The sequence below is a fragment of the Lactuca serriola genome, chromosome 2 (assembly GCF_051521515.1).
Source record: "Lactuca serriola cultivar US96UC23 chromosome 2, Lser_US96UC23_V15, whole genome shotgun sequence".
NCBI lineage: Eukaryota > Viridiplantae > Streptophyta > Magnoliopsida > Asterales > Asteraceae > Lactuca > Lactuca serriola.
Genome location: NC_136409.1, coordinates 187,565,125 through 187,570,427, shown reverse-complemented (window position 1 = coordinate 187,570,427; position 5,303 = coordinate 187,565,125). Strand labels below are relative to the sequence as shown.

At 32.5% G+C, this 5,303-nt stretch overlaps 1 long non-coding RNA gene across 1 annotated transcript; it reads right to left on the bottom strand.

Annotated features, from left to right (window-relative positions):
* Positions 1-321: 321 nt before the first annotated feature.
* Positions 322-3,163, bottom strand: LOC145087778 (uncharacterized). The gene is made up of 3 exons (XR_013700878.1): positions 2,898-3,163; positions 1,443-2,784; positions 322-482 (listed from the first exon to the last, which is right to left on the bottom strand). It is a non-coding gene; the product is annotated as an uncharacterized LOC145087778 (long non-coding RNA).
* Positions 3,164-5,303: the final 2,140 nt, after the last annotated feature.

Sequence of the window (5,303 nt, the reverse complement as noted above, 5' to 3'; positions counted from 1 at the left end):
CTTATAAGAACACTTTTAGAAAGACATACGAATTCAAATATCCCATTGACATTAGCTTAGGGGTGGCAATTCGGGCCATCGTGTCATGTTTTTGTCTGACACAACACGACACGACACGACAATGTTTTATGTAACACAAACACAACATGACACGATGTCGTTTTTTTAACTAACACGAAAACGAACTGATTAAAAAACGACATACATGATACGACATGACAAAGATAAAATAAAATAAAAACTAATTTATTTAATTAATATTTAATCATATATAACACGACAAACACGAAAACACGAAAAATAAATGCTAAATTGTGTCAATTTCGTGTCAAATTTTGAACACGAAGATGTCGTGTTTTTTACACTTGACACAAACACAAATTCGAATTTCAGTTTCGTTCCAATTTCCTTTCGTGTCGTTTGTTTTTTCCCCTGTCGTACCATCAATTGCCACCCCTACATTAGCTTGTGTCCCTGAAAACCTGTAGAAGAATAATACTTTATATTCATCATCAAATTTGAAAAATAGAAATGTAAAAAACAATATTGTTGATAAAGTAAATTTCATGAGTGCCATTGCCTTATTTTTCTGTTTTTTAAGAGGACCAGCACTTGAAGCTGATTGAAACCTAGAAATATAATGATGATTATAAATCAAAATAATATATATATATTTTTTTTAATTTTCTAATGAGTTATTCTTATTTGATGATATGGTCATAACAATCTATCTGCTTTAGCCTTCATTTTCAGGTCCTCGACCTTGTTTTTGGCACCATAACCTTGCGAGCCAGGTGTAGTACTAACTCAACATTGATTCTTATCCAAAAGGGTAACTCCTTAAACACTATTCAACATACCAACAAATAGAATTAAAGAAAATATGATTTAACATACTATAAAACTGAAAATAAGGACTCCAAATGCAAACTATAGATTTCGCAACATATAAGCCATAAATTCATAAATGGGACTAACATTTAAAACCCAATTGAGATAAAAGAGGGTTTTGGATTGGGAATTCTAACTTAGTTGTCATTGTGTATCCAGTCAATCACCAAATACACAAAAAGTTAAATACTTAAACACCCAATAAATTAACAGTAAAGAAACAAATTTTAATTTATAAATCCAAGAGAACGCACTTCATACAACAAATCTCATGAAGAAACCCCCTGAAGAAATTAGAGAGAGCTTTCTTTGCTTTAATATAACCATGAACTACTAGATTGAAAACCAAACATCATTCACATCTTGTGCTTTCATTAGCATTGAAAAAAAGTAAGACAATCAACTTGAAAGAAATGATTTTACCGGAAATCCAATCCTGTGACTTTAAGTATTACTCGAATTCTAGTAGTTCGATACTGTCCTAAATCCAACAATCAAGGTAATTCCAAACTGCAGAAGAAACCTAAATAGAAAATTGAAGGCTAACATACCTGATTGAGGTGTTGTAATGCCATTGAAGGTGAGGAAGCCCCATCTATTACTAGAAATCCTGTTGGAAGAACTGTTGGAGAAAAATGGTAGCAACCAATAAATTTTCATATTGATGCGGTGCAGTTTCTATCTAGAATCCGGACCACCAAAACCTAACCGCACCACAAGCTTATTAACAATAAAATAAATCACTAATTTATATTATAAAATTATACATATTATTTAAAAAACTAATAAATTATAATTCATACATATATTATATATTGAGCTTGAAGGTAATTAATAATTAGGTATTAGGTTTAATATGTGAGTTTGTCACTTTGTGTTTGTAACTTAATGATTATGTGTAAAGTGTTTATATGGGTTACAAGTTGCAAGCTTGTAACTTCTAAGCACAAATTGAATAAAAAAAATGAGCTTGTGAATATGGGTTGCAAATGAAGTGACCAAGTAAACAACTTAAAAAAACTCAAAATTACAGCTTCTAAATGCGAGGAAATGAAATGACACGATGTCATACAATCATAAATCTTCACATGAACACCTCAGTTAAAAAAATCATACCGGTGAACATAAAAAACCGCACCATATGTTTGACTCGGTTTATAACTGACACCGAACCGGTACAAACTGAAACCGCACTCAAAAACTGCAAAACCGAACCATTGAAAAACCGCACCCAACGGTTTCTAGAATTCAAAAACCGCACCTTGCGGTTTGCGGTTCGGTTTGGCTCTAAAACTGCACCAAACCGCACCATGCTCACCTCTCGTTTCCACCGAAAATCAGGCCTCAGGTTTCAAACGAATAAAACACAAGAGTGAAATCTTAGAAAGAGAACGGAAGAAAGATAGTTTGGCAAAACTAATTTAAAAGTTATTTTTGGAGTTTTTATACAAGGAAAATGAAATTTTTGAAAAAGTCAGAAAATCCTGACTTTTTTATAATTTTTCCTAAAAAGGATTTTGGACTTAGAAAAGCTAAGCCAAACACCCCTAAATGTGTACCAAGGTGCAAATAAATAAAATACACATAAAGATTGAAATCTCCGTCTTCAACCTCCGGTGGAGCACACGATAATTCAAGGAGCTGGGACTTTTTTTGGTTGTGGAAAGAGAACTACACAATTGGAAGGGAATTTGTGCTTTCTGGATAGTGACGATCCAATCGAATCAGAGGGTCGACATGGATTTGAGGATTTGTTCGTGCAAAAGAGAGTATTTGGTATTTGATCGACGACAATCAACATCTTCTTTTACCATCAACCGTTTCCTTGAGAAGCGAATCATACCAAATCATATGATTAGCTGAAATTCTCGCTCGTGAAGATGCCTTCGATCCCTAATTGTCGAACAAAAGCAGAGAATCAATTCATGAAAACAAAATCGAGGGTATGATATGCCGAAATAGATGGTTAAAACAAAAGTGAGGTGTCGTCAAAGCATAAGGCTTACCCTCTCCGGTTGATGATTCACTATCATAGAGAAATTAATCCGATCTTTCATGAATCAGAAGGTGAGAAGTAGCGGAGGTGTGATGATGGTCGAACAACTGTTTGGGGAAGAAGCTTGACTTTTGGACGGAGATCGAAGCAGGTATGAATAAACATGTGGCACATGATATACTCTAAATGAACAGGATATTGCCACGTTGGTACTCCATAGACTGGATAATTAAGATGAATAAAAGGACCAAATATGTATAGCTCCAAAGTTAAGCCTAGCTCAAATGGCTCAAAATGGCAGCCATGTTTAGAATTGTGGTTAGTAAGAGAAATGGCTTGTGTTTTTGTCAAGCTTCGACGGACTTTTTAATTTCAATCAATTTATTGTGGATGCAGAGTTAGTTTGCGTTCCTCTTGGAGGTTATTAACAAATGTGGATCGAAGATGAGCAAGTTGGATAGGTATTTGGTTTTAAAAGTATTTTTGATTATTTTCCACATACTGCGAGGTTGTCGTTCGATAAAAATGGTCGGATTATCGTCCGGTTATTCTGAAGGAATTGACCATCAATTATACTATTATAATTCCCTTTAAAATTTTTAATTTTTGGTTTCTTATGGTTGGGTTCGAACCTGCGGCTAAACATACTTGGAATCAACATACAAACTATCTTGATAATCCCATGGTTGCTTTTAAGAATTTTTTTTTTATCCTTTTAAGAACAACTTGAAGTCTTGGCATTCGAAGAGAATGAAGATGAAAAATAAATAAAAAAAGTCGACCTACAAAAGTGATAATTATTGAATTCTCATTGATCTTTCACTATGATAGTTACAAATACAAATACAATAACATTAGGCCTTGCCAACTATACAACATTGGGTTAAGCTATACAAAACTTGACTATACATTAACAAAAAGAAACTTAAATACATTGAAGACCATATAGACAAAGGTGGTATGACGACGGTGGAATTGGAATCATGGATCAATTTCATTAAAGGATCGAGTGATATTCGTATTGTTAATATGGATTTAGCTCAAAAGGCTAAAGTTAGTTGGAGATTTAAAGGAGATGAAGATTTTACATATTTTCTTTATATAGTCAACTAAAATAGGAGATATATTGATATTCATGGTATCATCACTGATGGAGAATGGACGGTGGATTCTTCATGTGTGAAACAAGAATTTCATTCATAATTTACTAAGAAAATTGAATTCATTTTGAATTTCCGGTCTACTCAGAACATCGAGTTTTTTAAAAAGTTTACTCGTGATCGGCAGTCTTATATTGAGGCATCTTTCGCGTCTAAAGAAATTAAGAAAGTTGTGTGGAATGGTGGGTTGACAATTCTCCAGACTCAGATGGTTTCACTTTTGTTTTCTTGATGATATGCGGTGGAAAAAGATGTTGTGAAGTTGGTCTTGCAACCCCATGAGAATAGTGTCATTCCAAAATATATAATCCTTCATTTATAGTGTGTATTTTCAGAAAGTTTACGACCAAATATTTATAGAAGAATGGTTGAATTTGAACATATGAAGCATTGCTGATAGGACGTTTAACTGTTGATGTAATGTGAAATGAAGTTTTCATATGAAATTAAGCAATATCAAATCTTGAGCATGGTTATGTTTGTTTTTGTTCATGAAATGAGTTCTATACGTTGCTTTGATATGAAGATAAGAAGGATTGTGCAGGCATTCTTAACATGTTTCAAATGATGTAAAACATGTGTCTAAGGTTGGATCAATGGATTTTAAAATTCATCCGTTTCAAGGATGGTAACAAGTCATCAAAGTAAATGAACTTTCTATTAACTTGTGAGCTTTTTGGAATATTAATTTTGCTTTAAAGTTGATGTTCCAAACACGTTTAAAAAGGTCCAATAAACATGTTTTAAAGCTTAAATTTCAAATATATATGCATTTGGTAGTCAATTAATTCACACATAAGTTTACCATCAAAATAGATTTTGTAGAATAAATGGTGAAAATATCATAGTTAAACATATTTTTTTGGGAAAATATTAGACGTTTATATGATAGAGCCTCGTAGGCTCAATAAAAGTATATATATCCAACTTTGTTTCTGAGGTTTTTTTTTTTTTTTTTTTTTTTTTTTTTTTTTTTTTTTTTTTTGTAAATTCAATAAAGAAAAGAAATGAAAATATTGGAAGAAAGAAAGGGAGGGGAAGAGAAAAAAAAAATTATTCCATGTTCCTGAGTTTGAATGCAAAGAAAGAAAAATTTTAAGTTTTTGTGTTTCAGGAAAAAGAAAATAAACTTAAAGATTTTACTTTCCCTCACTTTCTTTTCAAATCCGTCCAATTTAGGAGGGAAATTTGGAAGGGAAATATGGCTTCAAAATCATTTCCTTCTCCTCACTTTCTTTCTATTAATGAAACTCGGG